This window comes from Psammomys obesus, unplaced genomic scaffold (assembly GCF_907164565.1).
Source record: "Psammomys obesus unplaced genomic scaffold, mPsaObe1.curated_primary_1811, whole genome shotgun sequence".
In the NCBI taxonomy this organism is placed as follows: Eukaryota; Metazoa; Chordata; class Mammalia; order Rodentia; family Muridae; genus Psammomys; species Psammomys obesus.
Genome location: NW_026585504.1, coordinates 39,491,878 through 39,513,588, shown reverse-complemented (window position 1 = coordinate 39,513,588; position 21,711 = coordinate 39,491,878).

Genomic DNA, 21,711 nt, shown 5'->3' with positions numbered 1-21,711 from the left:
CAGTAGCTAGGAACACAGGCTGTCCTTCCAGAGGTCCTGAGTTCAATTCCCAGCAACCGCATGGTAGCTCACAATCATCTATAATGGGATCTGATGCCCTCTTCTGATATGCATGATGACAAAGTGCTCATATACATAAATGAATAAATTTATAAAAAAAGGAAGGGAGAGAGCTTATATATGAAAACCTAATATCTTTTACAAATTCTAAGTTATTCCTAAATGTGGAAAGAAAGGGAGAGAATACATTTTTGCTATGTTTGAGTACTGGTGATAGAATCCAGGACCTCTCATATACTGAATAATTTTTTTACTATTGAGCAATAAGCTCAGCATCTTTGAGACACATCTTATTAAATTACTTGGGCTGGCCTTAGAGTCATTCTGTGGCCAGGTAGGCCTTGGGCTGACTATCTTTCTGCCTCAGTTTCCCATGTAGCTGGGCTTATAGTCATGTGCCACTAAGGCCTGACTGATTTTTTAAAAAGGGTAGATTTATATTCCTGACTCCTGATGTAGTCAATCTTCAGCATCAGCTGTACTTTCAAGAATACTGTGAATCCCCATTAACATTTATAGCTATCCTGAGGTTTCCTGCCAGGGCTCAGGTCAAGAGGAATGCAACAGAGGACAAACCTTGCTGTCTCATAAGGTGGGTTTCACATCAGCACTGTATTTCTGAGATCACTATAAACCGCCCTAGACGGCGTCACTTACCTCATTGCCTGGCAGCCTGCGGTGTTGGGACCCATGAAGTCTTGGGTCTCCAGGGGAAACATCTACAGTGAAGCCATCACAATGTGGTAGAATGAAATGCACATTTAATTGGAAAAAAAAAAATCTAGGGGATTCCATTCTGTTATTGAGGGGCAATCCAATTCAGAACATCTTTCTCCCTCTCCTCCTCCCTGCCCCCATATTCTTAATCAGTCCCAACAGTCATGAGTAAAGCTGCTTCACTAGGTCTAACTGGGATTAAGGGATTTCTGGTCTTTCCATCCGGTTTCAATGACATCACACTCAGCTATACTTTGGGTCTCTTCCCTGAGTGTCATGGCTCTGGCAGAGCATGTAGTGACTTCGTTTTGGAAGGGGGGAGGTTTTTCTCTGGTTTTCCTGATCAAGGGACTGAATGTTAGCTGAGTCTGGTGTGAAGAGGAGACAGAAGAAAAGGGGAACTAACGGCAGCCATTTGGATACGATTCAAAGAAGAAATCGCCAGAGACAAAGCTATGCCCCATAGGAGAGACACCTCAGAGAAAGAGCTGAGTGGGTGGTAAATGGAGAAAAGGTGGTGGCCAGGAAGGGATTATTATGGCGAGGGTTAATAGGAAGATGAAGGTGAGCAGCAACATTGCAGAAAGCACGAGGCAAAGGATGACATGCGCCGTGGGTGTCTGGGCATTGCTCGGAAAACTCATCTGGTCTCCTCTTGGTCGTTGGCGCTCCTACAGCAAGTGAGAGGAAAGGGACATGGTGTCAGCAATCCACATTCCATCACTCACAATGCCCTGTCATTCACAATTCCCTACCACATTCAGCCCTTGGGGATCCCCTCCCCGTTTTCCCTGACATCATTTAGACTTTTCCTACAGACAGGAGAAGTCCAATGGGGGAGTATGTTCAAGGCAACAGTTGGGCAAAGGGATATGCACCCTTACCAGCAAGTGGCCAAATACGTGTTGACTCCCAACTGGCAAAATCTGGAACTATTCATCAAGAAGCCCCAGTTCTGGTAAAGTGGATTTTGTGGTATTAGCTGAAAACAGCTGTTCCTCCCACCAGCAGCTAAAGGCTGTTGGGAGGTGGGGGGTTACATTAATGGGCAAATATTTTAACTTAGCCACTCTGTTTGGGCCAGGGATACCCAACCAGTCACAGAGAAAGCACTCCCCCAAAACTGCTCTTGTTAGCCCTATATTCTCAGTAGGCATCATTCTGACCCTATTATGACATCATAGCCTGTAGCAAAGAGGACAGCTAATGGGGGATCTTGAGTTGAAGGGGAGCTGGGTGTGATTTGAAGGCATGGTCTTACTGTATTAGTTGAGACACACAGCCAGTGAAACTAGAGACCAGCCTCCCACCCAAAGCAGGGGTGAGAACCCTATTTCTTACCGATATCTCAAATCCCTGGGAAGAATTAGTGTGGACATGCTCTGAGGTTCTCCTGGGCAGTTAAAAATATTAACATCTTCACACTTGTATGGCCACGAGCACTGTAGTATTATTTGCTTTTCCCCAGAGCCCTATATAATTCTTAATGTTGGGCTGGTAAAAGATCGCCCCTAAAAGACAAGTGACTAGTGTGATTTCTCCTTCAAATGCTGAATGGCAAGGGAGTTAAATGACGAAGCAATCTAACAAGAAACGGGAAACTCAGGAAAGGTTCTGGTATGCATAACAAAAAAGGGTTTTACAGTATTTCTTGTAATTAAAAAGCCCAACTTACTGGGGCTCAGTGGTTAAGAGCACTTATTGCTTGATCAGAGAATGAGAACTCATATCCAATTACCCATGTTTTGTGGCTTATGATCCTTCTAACTCCAGGTCCTAGGGAACTAAAAAGCACACCTCTGGCCTCCATACACAAAGCTGTAAAAACAGAAGAGGAGGAGGACGAGGAGAAGGAGGAGGGACACAGATAACAACACGCACACACAAAACTTAAAATTTAGCCTCAACCAACAAACAGAAGGTCCATTGACTCCTAAAATAAAGGCCAGAAGAACTGCCTCAACAGTTTAATTTTGCAACATGTACACGTACTGCCAAGCGTCACACTTCCCTTACGGAATTTTACTTGTGAAAAAATTGGAGTGAATAGGTTACCCAGGTTGGGGGGAAAAAAAAAGCCCTCACTGTCCTGGAAATCCTTCATGATGGCTGTTCTGCCTCCTTCAATGTGGGTACAATAGAGTGGACACAGCCATCTAATGAATTTCCCTTTGAGCTGATTTTTTTTTTTTTCAAAGGCAGGGTTGGTTGAAATGTTCTGGGATCCAGAAGGCAATCTCAGAGCCAAGGTCCACCTATTTATATTTGATGCTGAGGGCAAATTCCACTTTCTACTTCCATTCTTCCTTTGTTCTGCTTCAAATTAAGACTTAAGAAGGGACTTTGTCTCATTCACCTCTCATATAAAACTCAGGCATGGAGTTTTGGTAAACAGTGAGGACAGGAGCTCCACAAGGAGAGCAACAGATCCAAAGTTTGGGCACAGAGGTCTTTTCTGAGACTCCATGAGTGGTCCAGCCAAGGACCACTCATGGAGATGGCCTTGAACCCCTGCACAGAGGTAGCCCATGGCAGTTCAGTGTCCAAGTGGGTTCCATAGTAATGGGAAGAGGGACTGCCTCTGACATAATCTGATTGGCCTGCTCTTTGATCACCTCCCCCTGAGGGGGAGCAACCTTACCGGGCCACAGAGGAAGACAATGCAGCCACTCCTGATGAGACCTGATAGACTAGGATCAGTGGGAAGGGGAGGAGGACCACCCTTATCAGTGGACTGGGGGAGGGGCACAGTGGGGAAGAGGGAGGGAATGTGGAATTGGGAGGGGAGGAGGGCGAGAGCTACAGGGGGATACAAAGTGAATAAACTGTAATTAATAAAAATAAAAAAATTCACTCCTGTAAAAAATAAAAACAAACAAACAAAAAACAACAAGTAAACTTATGTAAGCAAAACACTTAGCACTGTATCAGTGCCCAGTAACATCAGAACAAATTACAAAGGAGGCAGGAGAAATCAAACCAAATGCTCAGTCTTCAAATTAAAATGCACACGGGGCAGGGAAGCATGGCTGCTACAGAGTTTTAATCATAGGACCAGTAGAGGGCACTCCTGAGTAAAACAGAGTTTGTCTACATTTTCTTCAGTTCTTCATAGAACAATCTCTGCTTTGAGGCCTTTTCTCTACCAGAAATCTTCTGTTGCTTAGAGAAAATTAGATATTTAAGGTCTCTGATACAGGCTTGTTTCCAGAGAACATATGAGCTCTTGAACGTTAGAGACAGGTTCAGTTCCCTATCAAGGCTCAACTCTTGGACCAAATGGAATGAAAAAGATGGTTCCTCTAGAGCTCAACCCCAGAGATCCCGGGCTGAAACTCTAACACATCTCTCTCTGGTCCTTGGAGTGTTGAGGATGCTGTCATCTCCTACCTATCCTCATTCCACAAATAACTGTATCACTGCTACAAAAGTACACAAGTAACAAATTGCCACAAAAGAATCATAGAGTCTAAAGGTCTAAAAGAAGCTCCCAAAAGGATTTACACCAAGGTGATCTGTATAGCTCGGCCAATAGCAGCAAAGTGAAGGAAATGGCCACTCCTGCGTTGTGTAGGTGTGGGATCCCTTTCAGCCAAGAGACCTAAAATGACTACACAAAGCAGGATAGATTCCCCAGAGGCTCTGAGACAACCTTTTCACACTTGTTTCCTTTCTGAGATCAGTTGGTTGGCCTACCTACTGGCCACAGCCATTTTTCCACACTCATTTTCTAACTCACAGTTAATCTGTTCACCAGTAGGTGCCCAAGAGACAAGGAGAGAAGTCTCCCATCTCTCTTACAATTAACATTTGCTCACCGCCTGAGTTTGATTAACTGTGGCCTCATTTCTTTTAGGGTACCCCAGAGACTCGGCTCCTCATCTCCTTACAGGATGATACATAGCTTAGAAGGGACTCCAAATAAGTCAAAGCCTTGCCATTCACGAAGGTTAAAAGTGTGAGATGATCACTCCTTGCTTCTGCTGGCCTACCAAAAGTAGAGATGGCAGTCGAGCACCTGCTAACCTCAGGACAGTACCAGGCAATGTGTGCATCGCCCCACTCAGAGCCTTAGCCAACACAGACAAAGGGGTTTTCATACAATGCACCTTTATCAGTTGAAAAAGGGAGGTACAGAAAGGGTAAAGTCAAACAGCTGTTACACGTAGCATGGATATTCTAAAATTTGAGCCCTGGCTGAGTTCTCTAGAACAGACAACAATGGGACACCCTTCAGTATTCCCCAGGAAAGGTTTCCCAGGGTCAGAAACAGCTATGCAGGTGAGTACGCACTTGTTTGAGGTCACATCAAGACTGATGGAAGAATGTGATGTCTTGTTCGAATAGAGCAAAATGCAGCCTATCTCAGAGGGACAGGCCACACCGGATGAAGTGTTCTAGTTCCTTTCCTCTCTGGAAGGTGGTCTTTGAGATACCTGGCTAAGGAACACACGCGATAGGACACATTACATTTTTTGTTTTTCCTGATTTGGGAATGAGCTGGAAAACTGACAAATGGGCCTTAATTCCAGAATAGTGTCCAATGGATCCTAACGCCTTGAAAGAAAAGATACTTTTGGGGAATCCCATCAAGCATAGCATGGAGGGCAGGTAACAGATGATCAGCAGGCATCATTCCTGTTATTCCTTGTAGTCTCATCTGTATCTTGACTGAGCTCTGCTTGCCCACATCTGGGGAAGGGCAGGGTGGACTTCTTTGATACAGGGACTCGGATTACTCAGGGGAAGCAGAGATGGTACAGCTGACATGACAAGGGGGGCAGCTCCTTAATCACAGGTGACAAAGAGCCTGCCTTCAATTCCCCCAATGAGCTTGGCTGCCTACACTCAACCTCTGCTCCCTGAGGTCAACAGAAGGAAGCTGTCCAGGAAGATGGTGAGCTTCTGATGACATGGAGGAAAGGAAATGAAGGAACTCCAGGAGCCTGAGAACCACTGACCACAGGGCTCAGATACAGGTTCATCCTGGCCTGTCCTCTCATGCCTTCATTCACCAAGTTAACACCAAACGGTTGCTCTTCACAACAAATCTTCATGCATTCATTTGCCATCCTCGGGCAGGACTCATGCTGATCACGTTTTCAGTATATGTACAACTCAAGTTAGCACAAGCATCCAATTTTTCAGTCCATGGGATAGTTTGTTACCTAAGCGACTATGTGGGACCCCATTGGATTAAAAGAGTAGTTAGGGGACAAATTAAATCACAACTTTGGTCTGGATTATAAGCTGGGGCAGCGGTTCTCAAGCTTCCTAATATTGCAACCTTTTATTATAGTTCCTCATGTTGTGGTGACCCCAACCATAAAATTATTTTTGCTGCCACTTCCTGTAATTTTGCTACTGTTATGAGTCATAATGTAAATATTTTTGGAGATACAAGTCTGCCAAAGGGGTTGTGACCCACGGGTTGAGAACCCCTGACTTAGGAGGGGCACTGTTCTGTTCAGATATGGGATCTGTTCTGACGAAGGCTTGTATGTAGTGCAGTAGACTTGTAGGTTCTTACAGGAATGCAGCATGCCCTCAGAAGGGTCAGTTTTTATGATGCTGCAGCTTGTAAAATAAGAATGGGTAATATCTTTTAAAATATGAAAGCCTGGGCTGGAGAGATGGGTCAGTGTTTAGGAACACTTGCTGCTCTGCCAAAGACCCAGGTTCAGTTCCCAGCACCCATGTTGGGTGGCTCATGACTGTCTATAACTCCAATTCTGAGGGATTCAATCTCCTCTTCTGGCCTCTTAGGGAACCCACACACATGTGGGCATACAGTCACATACATACACACACACACACACACACACTATATATATATATATTAAAAACCTGAACATTAAAGCAGAGTAGGAGAAACTCTTGATTTGGTGGCCATGTCAAAGAAGAAGTTTGTGAGAAAGGATAGGAACTATTTAGGTCTTCTCTTCCCTTTATATCACCTCTTCTCATCATTTCCTTTTTCCAAATCTGTGCAGAGTATGGAAAATAATAAGGCGTAGATAGTCCTCGCCCTGCACTGGGATCCAAAGTGTGTGGGCACAGGGCCCACTGGAGAGCACTCTCTGCAGATAAGGTTTCCGACTGTGCAAGTGTGTCTCTGCACACATAAGGTAAGAGCACAGCATCAGGTGTTGTTCCTCAGCAGCTGGTCACCTTGTGCCTTTGTGACAGAGTCTCTCACTGCCCCGGAGCTTGCCAAATAGGCTGGACTGCCTGGCCCGTGAGCCCAGGGCTGCGGCTCTTTTCATCTCCCCTGTGCTGCAATTATAAGTATGTATCACCTCCCAACCCAGTCTGTTGTTTGTTTTTATGCGGGAGCTGGGGAGACTGAACTCAGGTCCTTCTGCTTGCATGAATGAGCCATGGCTCCAGCCTCTAGCTCTGTCAATAGCCAAGATGTAGGGTCAGAATAAATCCTACATTTCTGGGAGCCATGCCTCCTAACATAACGAGACTATGAGCGTCTAGTAAGAATACCGTTAAAAAAAAAAAAAAAAGAATACAGTCATAAAAGTCTAGTCTGTTCACCAAGAATATTGCCAAGACTCTGTGGTCTTAGTGAATGGCTCCTGCTCTTCTCTCCCAATGGACACCTACACACACCATTCATATGCTCACATCAACTTAGGAACAGAAGAGTTATGACAGAGCAGGGCAGCCATAGGGTAGATAAATTTGAAACAGAAACAGTGGATTTTGGTGGCTTACAGTCCACACCAAGACTTTTTAATTGTTTAAGAACTCAGAAAGAGTGGCCACTGGTTTAATAGTAAAAAAAAAACTCTGAAAATAATATATCAGATACTTGGTAATCTCGAGGCACTGTGCCAAGCCATAGCAAATATCCAGTTAATGGGTCGTTAGTGTTACTCTTTGAGATAGGTTACTAGTTTAACTAGTGAAAATAACCTATCAAAAAGCCACATACCCAACCAAGTATTGGAGTCAATATTTGGCCTCACAACTTGGACTGTTCATCAGTATACAGCACTCAGGACAATGTCTATTAGGAGCCTGCATCTACCTTTATTGAGTGATTGGGGAAAGAGAAAAAGGCTAAATTTAAAGACATGTCCACTTCTGTGTACACATGTATAGAAAGATATCCATCGATGTGTTAGAGTGATGTCACGCCAGACTCTCACTCTCTTCTCACGACAACCCTCCATAGCAGCGGCTCTCAACCTGTGTGTCACAATACCTTTGGGGGGGTCACATCTCAGGTATCCTGCATGTCAGATATTTACAGTACAATTCATAACAGCCAGATTATAGTTATGAAGTAGCAATGAAAAAAAATTATGGTTGGGGGTCACCACAGCATGAGGAACTGTGTTAAGGGGTTCCAGCACTAGGAATGTTGAGAACACTCGTATAGGGATGGATTTTGAGGTGACTGTCCCCATTGTTCAGGTCAAGTGAGTAGTGCAGCTAAATAATTTGCCTAAAACCATATACATCCGTGTGATTGCTTGGAACCTATGGAGTATGCAGCCAACTCTATTGCAGTATCATTAGAACAATGATGGGACTTACTCAGAAACAGCTACTTATTAATTACCCACCATGGGTCAAACTCAGTGTGAGGCTCATTCACAAACAGTAAGTAATAATTCACTGATTGGTGTTCTAGCCCAATCTATCTCTACAACTGCCTCCGGTCCTAGCAAAAGTTACAGAAAAGAACAAACAAGAGCAATTCCTTTCCCTTTTTAATTTTTTTCTAGACAGTCTCAGTACTTTAGATCAAACTAAATATTCACAAAAGGGCATTCCTGACCCCTGAAGGGCCTGGCGGAAAAGACACACCAGATTAAGGGTGAAACACACAACCCTCGAAGTCCCTGAACCAACGCTACGGGGTCAACAGTATTTTCATGCTCTAGGTCAGATGCAACTTTAACGCTGTCTTAGTCCTACTCTGGTCTATCGCATCACTCTTGCTTTGCTCCTTAGAGGGTTAGAAACAGGAGGGAAGCTGATGGAGGAAGGAAAAATTCCTTTTTTACTGGGACCCATCATCCCCTTGACCCTTTACGCTTTAAGTCCTACTCTTGCACGTCAACGTGAATTGACTGTACTACCAAAGCAATTTCTGAAAAAAACCCGTCATCCCAAGCCAGGAGATCTCTAGATAGACTTCAGAGTGATGGCGAGGTCAATAATATTAATAAGCATTACATCACTGGCAAGGCCATTCATGAAGCATGTTCAGCATCATTTTATTTCCGTTAGATGGTAAAGCCTACAGGTACATCTGGGAAAGGTAACTGTGTTAAGCTCGTGTGACAGGTAAGGACCAGAGTGGATATTTCACTTCCAAGGCCTGGCCTCTAGTCCAAGGCATCAGTGGGCCTGGGAGAGGTCATCAGATTGGGGTCTGTCTTCAAAGCTGAGACATTAACAGGAAGTAGTGGCCTTTTCAGGGTGGAATGTGGTTAGAGAAGAGCTCTCCAGCCGATCAGTAATGGATGACGGTGATGTTTTCTGCTGTAGATGGAATTATTTGCTTGATAGAAGAAGATGAGCAACTGGACGCTCAGTCTGGAATCTGGGTCAATCTCATCTCTTCCTGCTGAAGGATGTCTTCAAGAGTGTGTGATATGTGTAGTCATCAAGTAGGGGCCCTGTGCTCAAAAGGGCTGAGGGTCTGTCATGAGAACCTAACATTCACGGCTTTGGCGTTCTTAATTATCTTTTCTTTGAAGCTGTAAGTCTGTAGGGCAGTAGAGCATGTGGGTGAATAGAGAAGACGGATGAGCTGTGTTCCCAGTCGGTCATCTATTAGCAGAGGCCTATGAAGAATGCCAGTGACAGCTCAGACTCGAGGAAAATGAACTCGAAGTCCAGGATTGAGGAAATGGGGATTCCACAGTTGTGAGGGGTCATGCTTTATATGAAGGTGCTTTGGATGCAGAGACAAGCGACGAAGCTTCCAAACATCACCAATGTCTGAGGAATCCTAGCACAGCACTTCTCACACACGGCCCTTGCCCTGGTCAGGGATACTCTTGCTGTGATGAAACATCACAAGCAAAGCTAAGGTGGGAAGGCAAGGCTTGGGCTTCCACATCACTGAAGGACGTCAGGACAGAAACTCACACAGAGTCGGAACCTGGAGGTAGGAGCTGATCCAGACGCCATGGAGGGGTGCTGTTTACTGGCTTGCCCATCATGGCTCACTCAGCCTGCTTTGTTACAGATCACAGGACCACCTGCCCAGATGTGGTGCCACCCACAATGGGCTGGGCTCCCTCCCATCAATCACTAATTAAGAAAATGCTCTACAGGCTTGCTCCACAGCCAGCTCTTACAGAGGCATTTTCTCAGTCAAGGTTTTCCCCTCTCAGATGACTATAGCTTGTGTCAGATTGACATAAAACTAGCCAGCACAGCCCTTCTCTGTATTTGCCATCCACTTGTGCGGAACTGAGAACCATGACATAGGAGAGGTGGGGATAGTGCTAACCACCAGAATTCCCTCACTCGCCAGCAAACCAGGGAGCACTGACCTGGGTACCCTTAGCATGAAGTGAGAGCAAAGCAGCAAAGTTCATTTTGCTTGGGCCATCAATGTCCTGATAATGAAGGAAACAGCGAGGCATGCAAAGTCTACAAAGCATGAGTTGAGTAATTTCTGGGATTGTGAAAACAAGGTAGATTTTTTTTTTCTTTTTTGGTCTGTATTTAAAGCTAACATTGCACAATAGAAAGATGCGTGTAGTAAATTTCATACCAACAGTTAGGATAGAATAATGTTTATTTAGCACAACCCTGAATGGCAAGCAATCAATAATGAGTATAGAGAAATGGGTCTAGAGAGATAGACTGCGGAAGAAAGAGAAAAAAAATCTTTTATTTTATTATCTTTAATGGTGCTTTCTTCATGGTTTTTAAACAAGGGGTTTTACAGATCCATTTGGTATTGGGCCCCTCAAACTATATAGCTGCCCCTGCTCATCCTCACTGTTTTTGAGAATGAGAGGAGAAACACCAGGATTTTAGCCAAGGCACCGAAGAAAACCAGTTGGAACTTGATTCTTTCCATTGAGTGGATCTTTGCTTCAGGTGGCTCTCTCCAAGGTCGAGCAAAGAGGCCACTGACACTCCTGAATGAATATGAGGAAACCCAGGGCAAATTCCGGTTCGCCACATACACTCAGGGATGTCAGATACACCCCTAGAAGAGCTGTAGCATTTCTCAACCGCCATCTCCAGACTCGTCAGAAGAGGAAGGAAGAGGGTTCCTTGTATGCTGCTCATGAACTCCCATGCAGTGAGAACGCAGGGCACTTGTGTGTTTTGTTCAAGTGGTCTTGACACACATATACGTGTATACTTTGCATGCATGTCAACACATGACATACGCATGGACTTAGGCTGGCTAATGGACATAGAACTCCTTTGGTGACGAAGACTATACATTGGTCTGTTGTCCTTCTGGAACTTGGTCCTCAGGAGATCACAACTGAGAGAAGAGGGGTACATTTACACGCTCAGGACATGATGGAGGCCACATGGCTGAATTCCAAGAGCAGATTACTTTCTGTCCTAACCATTCTCTCTCCTATCTAAGGGAGACATTTGCTGACCTAAGAAAAGAAGAGGGTAAATTCCTTGAGACACTGCAACCCAAGTGACTGTAAGGCCTTCTAGGCTGGGAAAGACTATTGCTATCCTTCTAATGGCCAAGAGGTGATGGAGCAGTTCCCTAAGCAGGAGTCTAAAGTGATGCTGGGGTGCCTATCAGACATGCTGGCCTGCTTTTACTCCACACAGATGGAGTCTCCATCCCTCCACTCTCTCTAGCTGGACAGTGGCCCACACTAACTAGCCTGTACCCAGCTCACTCTTCTTCTTTATGTTTTCCTTTCTCTTCTTTCTCTGTTTCTTCCTTTCTTTTGCTTGTTTGTTTTTCTAAGATAGGCTCTCATTCTGGAGATCACCAGAATGGCCTCAAACCCGGGGCCATTCTCCTGCCTCTGCCTTCTGAGCCCTGGATTACATAGATGCCCCACTATGCCCAGCATTCACCTAGACTATGTCCCTCTTCCTTGCCTTTTGATTTTCCTAGCTCCAGAGGGTAAGACAATGGCTTGCTGATTCTACCTTCCAACTTCCCTTCCTAAATTTCCCATCTTGTTGTTGGTATTTCCTTAACAAGTTCTTTCGGTGATGAAACCACCCCCCTTTGGTAGAACGCCACGCGCCCCCCAAGCTGTCATCTTCCATTTGACCTCCCACCCAGCTGCTCCTTTCTTCCACCAACCCAGTCCAAAAATCTCACTGTCTTTTCCCTACTTCAAGTTCAGTTTAAATCCAAATGGCAAGCTCCTGCCGGCAGTGGTGGTGCACACCTTTAATCCCAGCATTCAGGAGGCAGAGGCAGGGGGATCTCTGAGTTTGTGGCCAGCCTGGTTTACAGAGCAAATTCTAGGACAGCCAGGGCTACACAGTGAAACCCTGTCTCAAAAACACAAACAAACAAACAAACAAACAAAGCAAACAGCAAGGTCATATCTGTATTCAAAGACGGCTAGTGCAAACCCCCCCCCCCCCCATTTGTGTCCTATCTCCCAGAAGCAGCTGCTGTTTAGAGAGAGGAGTTCTGGGTTTCCTAGAAGATCGTGTGCAGAGGAGAGAAAACACAGCATTTGAGCAGACAGCGCTGCCTGCTTCCCTAGATTGGAAAAAAAAAAAAAAAAAAAAAAAATCCTGCTTTCAGACACATGGAATCCCCATTGATGAGGTGTGGCTAAAAGCAGGCACTAGATTTTTCTCCCGGTACCTGGAAAGCCAGGGATGAAAGATGAGAATCACGACCCTTGTTCCGCCTTTTTTTTTTTTTTTTTTTAACACTCTGGAGGACTTGAACTCTGTTCCCCAAGGTCAAATGAATGACGTTAAAGCCCCCTACTCCATCCCTCCAACCCCCACTTTTCCAAGCTCCTTCCTAACAATGAATGTCCCTCTACAACACACAATACAGCGGGTGGATTAGAAAACCCACCGAATCCTTTTCAAAACTAATCTAGGGAGAGACACTTGTTGATTACCACCTGGCTTTGTGCTGGGGCAAGGAAAGGAGGGAGGGAAACCCCGGACTGAGGCCTCCGCATCTCCACAGGGTGCCTGACAGAACACCAACAGAACCTCCCAGACCGCTCCTCCACCCCGCCACACACCCAGCAAGCCCCAGGAGCTTCCCTAGCTCAGGCTTGCCCACCCACCTCAGCGCTCCCCACCCCCCACCCCATTCCCCACCCCCACTCCAAAGCCAGGGAGGCCAACCTTGCAGCTTCACAGAAGACTCCGGGGAGCCTCCGTCCTCTCCCACCCTCGCTGCCGCCCCCGCGACTTCGCCCTTCACCTCGCGGGGGCCTGCCTCTCTTCCTGCAGCAAAGTTTGCCAGGCGCCTTTCCAGGCAGTTTTCCTGCACACAACCGGCCCTACGAAATTGTGCATAAAGATTTCCCTCTACAGGTGGTTGTGAGCTGCAGCAGTTTTCTTTTCTCTTGCAATGGAAACATTTTTTTTTTCCATTTTGCCTACTAATAAGGTTTTTTTTAAGAATCATTTTTGCTTACACCCATTAAAGACATAGCATTTTTTTTTTCACATATTGTGAGGAGAGATTAAATTCTCTATTAAGGAAACATTCCCACAGCCACCGTCAGCATGCCCCAACTCTCTTTATCTCCTTACACTCCCCCTCACTTTGTTCTGACTTCAGGAAACCTTTTTTGGAACTAGATCTTCATGTGCAAAATCATTACAAGAATAATGAAGACATTTAGTGAATGAGAATCAGCCCCAAATCTGGCAAACGGGAAGGAGCAGTCGCCCACTAGAGAAGCCCCCCTCCACTCTGCCATCCCCACCCCACAACAAAACGTCTCTCCCCCCTGTTCAACACCACAGGACTGGCTCCCGATTGGGATGCCTCTTGCAAGAATCACACACACAAGATCCTAGGTAAGCTTAGGAAGTCTAGGCAATCTGTACAGATACTGTTCAATGAAAAAGACAGTAATCATGGACAGTCATAAAGAGCTGCTCTTCCGAACATTCAGCAACTGACATCATAAACTTTGCAAAAGGCAAACACAAGGCAGTGCATGGTATAACCTACCTTGGCGAGCTCCTTCACTTTTTATGCAAATGTTTTCCCCTCCACGCTTTACACAGATTTCTAGGGAAATTTGGAAGGGCTGGTGAGGGGGTGGGAGAGGGGAGGGGATGAGGGTAATATAAATAAGGAAGCATTTTAAATGCACCACGCAAAGAGCTCCGGATTTCACGTCGTGTCTGCACTCTTCCCGGAGCAAAGCAAAACAGTTCTCCTTCAGTGCCAGACTTGTAGGGAGAGGGAGAAGGGAGCGGGAGGGGGAGAGAGGGAGGGGAGAGAGGGAGAGAAGAGAAAGAAAGGGTAGGGGAGATGCTGAAAAAGGGAGGGAGGAAAGGAGGGGGAAGAGAGAAGGGGGGAGGAGAGGGGAGGAGAGCAGCCAGAGGGAAAGAGAAGAGAGGAGGCAGCCCCCTCCTACACTCCCACCCCCTCACATTCAGGCACCTCCTGAGTAACTGATCAGAACACTGAATTCATCACCCACGTTCGAAAACCCCGACCAGGGACTAAGTCTCAATGCATACACATTGGGGTCTATTTATAGACACATCCTAATGATATGCGTTGCATTTTGAGTGTAAATGTGTGTGGACGCTGCCCGAATTACATACATATGATTCCTTTGACAGGTATGATTTTTTTTTTTTTAATACTGCAGTGCGACTGCTTCTATTTAGCTTTTCTTTGAGTCAGGAAAATATGCATCAATTTTGAGAAGAGTCTGGAAAAATGACGGGGGTCTCCGTGTTTACAAAACCCTGGCTTTCCCCCACTCCTGCAAAGCTGGGATATTTGCAGAGTTGGGGCTGTTTGGAAAGCCTCCAGCCCTGGCTCCGAGTAGCACGCCCAGTTCCAGCAGCGTGTGCTATTGACCTGCATTGACGTCAGTGCGTCATTAGGTCTCCCTTAGAAACACTGACTTTCAAAAATAGTATCAAATTAATTCAGCTGGAGCCGGTGAAGAAAGGCTACTAGCTAGAATCAGCCATAAAGCTCCAGAATTTTCAGCCCTAGATCTTGTCTTCTTTTCTAGGAGCCAAATAGAATCAGATTGTATGGAAATTGCCATCGATGGGATTTTTTTTTTTCCTTAAGAAAGGGGACCAAATTAGATTTCAAAACCAAGAAGTGTTCTCTCTCTCTCTCTCTCTCTCTCTCTCTCTCTCTCTCTCTCTCTCCTGATCTAAAAATAACTCCCTGCCTGAGCTGACTGCGGTATCTTTTGTGTTGCAGCCCTGTTTCCCACCCCCACCCCCCCAGTCTGGACCCTGTGAACAGTGACACACAAATACAGACATTGGTCTATTGATATTTGCAAAGCCAGGAATTCATTTTAATAAAACAGATGTGTCTTACAATGGTGAGGGGCGTTGTGGAGGAGGGGTACCCCGGGAGAGACTTATGCCATTCATAGCTCCTCTGTTTCACTTCTTCCAATTCATTTTTTTTTCCCGAAGACACAATTCCCACCCCACGTGTCTCACGTGGCCTCTGACCAGCACATGCAACCCCCATTCATACAAACACAAAGTGCCAGCGCATTCATGCTTCATGGAGACAGTACATTCATAGACAAGGACTCTGGGATATTCTTCCTCTTGTGGTTGCTTGGCAGAAAAGACGCAGAATCTATACCTCAAAATAGAAAAGGTTTCATTATTGGAGGGGAACTTAAATACGAAACCTGATGCCAAAATTGTATCATTAAAAATCTGCATTTATTAAGCCTGTGCTTGCTGCTGGGGACAATTGTGCCCTTTGCACAGATAAACAGTGTAATTGTTTTAAATTGAGACATTTCACATGTACCTGTGATTTCTTCATGTGAATACAGTGCTTACATCAGAAAGGGAGATATGTTGTTTTCAGATCTTGGGTGGGGATGCTGTTTTTTTTTTGGGGGGGGGGTTCCCCAGAGTAGGGACTTAATCATCGGGTGGTCTTTATTGCTTATATTTTTTATTTTTGCTCTTCGGCCCCTCCCCCAACCCACCCTCCTCTAGATGATGAAAGAATTTAGTTTCCCCTGACCCATTTAGTCCTTGGCATCTGTCAGACTGTTAATGAGGGGACTAATTACAATCGCTGTGTTCAGGGGCGGGGTGCTCACAGAGACCACAGATGATTTGTGAGAACTTAGGTGGAGGAGGAGAGCCCAAAATATGTTTAAATCATATGACTTAAAACTAAGTGGACCTTTCTTAATTTTTTAAAGATACTCATCAGGTCTGATTTGCAATTCTCATCATCCCTTAGTTTTGCTTATCACTATATCCCCCCCAAATAGGAAGTTCTTCCTTCCCTGGGAGCTGATTGGAAAGAGAAGGGCACCGGATATAGACCTCAGCATGTCAGACAAGAAGACAATCTGCTTAATTCTTCCCTGCTAGGCTAGTGGATCAGGTTGGGGGGTGGGTTGCAGGCGAAAGAAAACTCTGCTTAGCCACTACCCACCTGCCCCTTGCTAAGCCCCGAGAAAGAGCATGAAGATTATGGGGCTACAGTTTATTTAAGGACAATTCCTAGTGGCCAGAGGAGCCTTCAACTGATGACAAATATACTGCCTGTTTCCCCTTCTCTGGGACTTCTGGGAGGACCATACAGTTTCTACCGGTTTGTGTTTCAGCAGCAGCAAAAACAACAGCACAAACCGTAGATGCTATGAGAAAACCAAGTACTGGCTCTACATACCCCCCAGATTAACCTCACAGACTTCAGGAAGGATATTTATCTATGGATTCTTTCAGCCAGCCAGGCACCTACCAGCCACTACCCCAGCTTGCAAAGGTTCCCATATACCCTTCATCATGAATGCATTCATTCACAGAAACTACAGTCATTCATGCACCTGCACACAGCCACATTCATTCATATTTTAGCCACAACTGCAGCCACAAATTTGCCTGCAAAGTCTGGAAGTGTACACCGCAGGAATGCACCATCGGAAGGCTGCATTCTAGCCCTCTCCTTTTACCCCTTCCTCATTCTTTGCCCTGCTTCTTTCTCCTCAAGGGGGTTTCAATTCTGAGACATATGAAATCCTGGCAGGAATAAATTTCTGCCATCCAGACAATCAAATCTCCAGCCTGAAAAAAAAACAAAACAAAACAAAACAAAAAAACAACCCACTGACCTCAGCCATGATTAGATCATAGACACGATGCCAGTGTGCTGACAGGCTGTTGATACCTCCATGGATGGGGGTGGGGGGCAGCTCCTTTGGGAGTTCAGTGACTAAGACAAGGCCAAGGGAGGGGCTCACAGTGTAGCCCAAAACAGCACAATGCCCCACTTGGCCCATTCTGCTCTTGTCCTTTGTGTAGAGGTGAGGGCTGTGGTGAGCTGTCAAGCTCTGCAGAAGCCAAGACTTGGCATCCTAGGGCATCCCTGGAGACTTCTGTTAGTGCTGAGGGCAGGAAGCTGAGGATTCTGCATTCACTCCTTGGATCCGACCTGCATTCTCTCTACCTGTTTTGTGCCCCAGGGGGTCAGCTTCCAAGGGAAACATCAGCAGACCCTCTTGATTCCTGGCTGAGTGGAAGTGAGTGGGTAGGGAGCTCTGGGAGGGAGAGCCAAAAGACAGGAGAACATGAGATTTTTCACACTTGTGCCCCATCTCTCTCCTTGCCAAGCCAGAGCCTGTCTGTGGCCACCTTCCCTCTCTACTAAAACAGCTACAGTTATGGAAGACTACAAAGTGTGTGTGTGTGTGTGTGTGTGTGTGTGTGTGTGTGTGTGTGCATGCACTCTCGTGAGGACTTATGTCCCCTGTGTACGTCTAGACAAGGGATTCTCAAGCTTTTTCTATGGAACTCTTTTTTGTTGTTGTTGTTGTTGTTGGGTTTTGTTTGTTTCTTTCTTTCTTTGTTTTTGAGACAGAGTCTTACTAGATAGCTCTAGCTGTCTTGGAATTCACTATATAGGTGAGGTTGTCCTTGAACTCAGATATCTGCCTGTCTCTGCCTCTGCCTCCCAAAATCTGGGATTAAAGGCATGTGTTATCATGACCATCTGTGGATCTCTCTCTCTCTGGTTTTTCAAGACAGGGCCTCCCTGGGTGATGGGATTAGAGATATGCGCCACTATATCCAGCTTGTAGAACTCTTAACAGGACAAAAATCCATCCACCTCAGTTACAACTACTGGATACCTAAAATAATATTCCTATTACAATCCCAGACAAGTAGTATTTTATTAAAGCAAGGAGAGCTTTTTCAAGTGACTATGCCACTGTAATATATGACGGAGTAATGGTTAGCAGGGCTCTAGAACTAGGCTGTTTAGCTGTTTGTCAGCTTTGTGTTCACGGGCAAGGAACAACAATTAGAACAATTAGAACCCTGATCTTAGGCCCACGAGGAGGTGTATATGAGATTAAATGTTATCATAGGTGTAGAGGTTTTGAAAATGATACGGAATCCATGGGATTTAGTACTGTTCACGGTTTTGAGTATATACTGGGTGGTCTCGGAATTTATCTCCTACAGGGAAGGAAGAATGACTTCAGTTATGTTAATGGGAGGAAAGACACCCCAGAGAGCCTGTCCTTAGACTCTGAAAGTGGTTGAGTAGATGGAAAAGGGAATTCAACTATCCTAAACAGGGTACTGTCCTCAGGAAGTTTACAGCTTAATCCCAGAATTAAGATTTATCCACTACTTAACAAACGGAACACTTACCATATGTGAGGAAGCTATGTCCAAAAACAAGACAGACGCCTCTGACCTCGTGGGGTTTGCCTTCTATGTTACTGACAGATAATAACTAAATGATAACCAATAAGTACTCTGTGCTCAGACAGTGGTCAAGGCCACGAAGAAAAGGAAAGGAACAAAGAGTGGCGGGCAGAAAGGTCTTTCCCAGTTGAAAGTGTTAGGAAACTACTCTCGGGCAAGGCATTCAAACCAAAGGATCTGAATGCAGTAAGGGAGAGAGCCACTCCATTACTGGGGCCAGCAAGCCCAGAATCTCTAATGCAGATATGAGTTGCCATAGTCCAGAAACAGGAAGGAAGCCAAAGTGCCCACGGAAGTTGGAGTGGCACATATCTGAGAGGCAGGTGGGACCAGATGAGGTGGATATTTTTTTCTCCCACTTGAAAAAAATTCCTCCCTCCCTCTGCCTGTCTCTCTCTCTCTGTGTGTGTGAGTGTGTGTGTGTGTGTGTGTGTGTGTGCGCACACACACACACCTACATGCCACAGGAAGAATGCAGCGGTCAGAGGATAATCTGTGGGAGTCAGTTCTCTTCAGGCCATCAGATCTGGCTGCATGTGCCTTTACTGGCGGAGCCATCTCCCCAGCTCCAGATGCAGGAGGTTTGACTAGCACACTAACTCTTGGATCATGTTTAGAGGTGATTACAGGATCTTGAGGAGGGAGTGCCTGATCGAGTAAGTAGTTTAAAAGGATCCTTTTCGCTGCTCTAGAGATGACTGAAGAGAGCAAGAGGGAAGGGAATGGATCTGTTCAGGAGACTGCTACAGCAGTCCAAACATGGATGATGATTGCTTGGAACATGGTGAGAGGGAGGAGCCTCTGGGTTCACTGATAGAGGTGCCGGACAGCCATCTGATCACTGAGTGATACTCAGAAGGATGCTGTCCTCTGTACACCCGTAACACAGCGTAATGTGTGAGATGCCAAGACAGAGTACCCGACGTTGTGGGAGCTCAGATCGAAATTGCACGTGGCTGGAAGATGAGCTGGCACTTGAGGGAGCTGTGTTTTCAACGATGAGTGGGCAGAATTGACGGGGGAGGGGTGGATGCTCCTAAGAAAAGGAAAAGCATGCGAGTGAAGACTTAAAGGTAGGATTTCGGAGGGCATGCTTGTAATCTGGAGGTCACCCTGCGGACATGGTAGGCGGGAAAGGAGGCATGGGAAGATCAAAGTGAAGAGAGGGGTTTGTGAGAAACCATGAAGGGCCTTCAGGGCCTTCATGACAGGTATGGGCGAGGACAGCCGTGTGTACCTGCATGACTAGAGCTGAGCTTGAGGGAGCATTGGGCACCCTGGGGCTGGGGAACCTTGAAGCTTATGCCTCACCACCTCAGTAGACTCATTTGTTAACCAGATCTTTAGCTCCCCCTGGTCATGAACTCCTTCCCTTTGTTCCAGACAAACCAAACTAACATGCCTGGTCAGTGAACTGTTCATCATAGTCTCTCCCTTCAGACACGCCTACAGACACGCCTAAGCTCCTGCCCATTCGCCAAATAGTCCCCATCTGTCCCTGTTGGTCTCTGTCTTCTAGCAAAGCCCTTGTCTAGTGCTTGGCGTTGGCTTGTAACACCACATACTGAATGTAAGGCTTCTTCTGTGAGACAGAATTTCCTTTGGACGGTGAGGGAGCTTACTTGGCACTCCCTTTGTTCATGTAGTATCTGGCCCCTGATGGCTATTCCATTACACTAACCACTTCCATTCTTGAGTATACAGAGTCCGGCACCCTCCTCAGGAGCCCAAGAATAAAAGTGCAGTTGCCCAAACACACTGGCATCCAAATGTACAGCCAAACGAGAGACTCATGACAATCTCCACGCCTTTCCTCGTCCACTCATTTCCTGGTCGTTTTGGAAACACACACACTAAGATCTGGGCACAATGAAGCTTTACCCCACACAGTTGTTTGCCCTGGGAACAGAAGTCACAAGCAAGCACGCACACTAAGGCTGGAGTCTTAGGGAGCCAGGGAATTGGGCCCGGTTAGGTCAGTGTCCTCCACACCCACGCTCCTCTCCAGATCTTGCCTATTCGATCTACAAGCGATATGCATCCTTTCTCAATTCTAGGCTCTGTGCTCTACCAGGTATAGCTTTTATTTGAGTTTCGGAGCTTCAGTCCGAGAGCCCTGGTCCCAGGAAGTCTCACTCTCTCCATTTCACCAGCTAGTGAAAACAGCAACCGGAAGACAGGTTTCAGGATAGCAACAGGGCTGTGTGGTCTGCCTTGATATCCAATACCTCACAGAAAATGGGTCACTTAAGGACGCACTGCCAAGGTACAGATGATGGGTTTCCATCTATTCCGTTGCTGTGGATACTCAATTGTGCTTAGCCTGTTACCGTCTTCATTCCTAATTGATTTTTTTTTTCCAAACCTCCGCCTGCCACTTTGGGATGGGGTCGGGGGGGACGGGGCTTATCAGTGAAGTCTATCACAGACACAGGAAGGATGAAGATGCTGGATTCTCGCGCATGCAGTGCGCTCAGAGTAGCACCCGGGTTCTGGTTAACTCGTGGTACCAGGTCCAAAGAAGGAACGACCCTGGTGGGCCGAGATCAAGCCTGGTGAGGATGTCAGGTCAACGTTGCAGTAATGGAGGCTCCTACCCAAAGCTCTTCTACTTCATGCTGTCCCAAGCTTCGGCATCAATGTGACACTAAGTCTTCCCTTGAGATAAAGAGTTTACTTTCCCGGCTCCTTGGTCTCCTTCTCCCACTAGCGGGATGCAAGGCCATTAAGGGAGACCACGCAAGAGCTGTACCGCCCCCCCCCCCCCCCCCCCCCCCCCCCCCCCCCCCCCGCCCCGGGGGGCGCCCCCCCCCCCGGGGGGACGCCAGGCCCGCGGGGGGCCCCCCCCCGGCGGGCCCCCCCCCCCCCCCCCCCCCCCGGCTCCCCGAAACCGCTGGGCAGAGGGGAGGGTCCCCAACTGGAGAGAACGTGAGGCTGCAGATGGAAGACTTTCCTTCAGCCGCAGCGGCCTCCCTCCCACGCGTGGAAGCGGAGCTGCAGTGGGGGCGGTGGTCACGCGGGCGGCACGCGGCCCTGCGCCTCGCGCACGTGAGG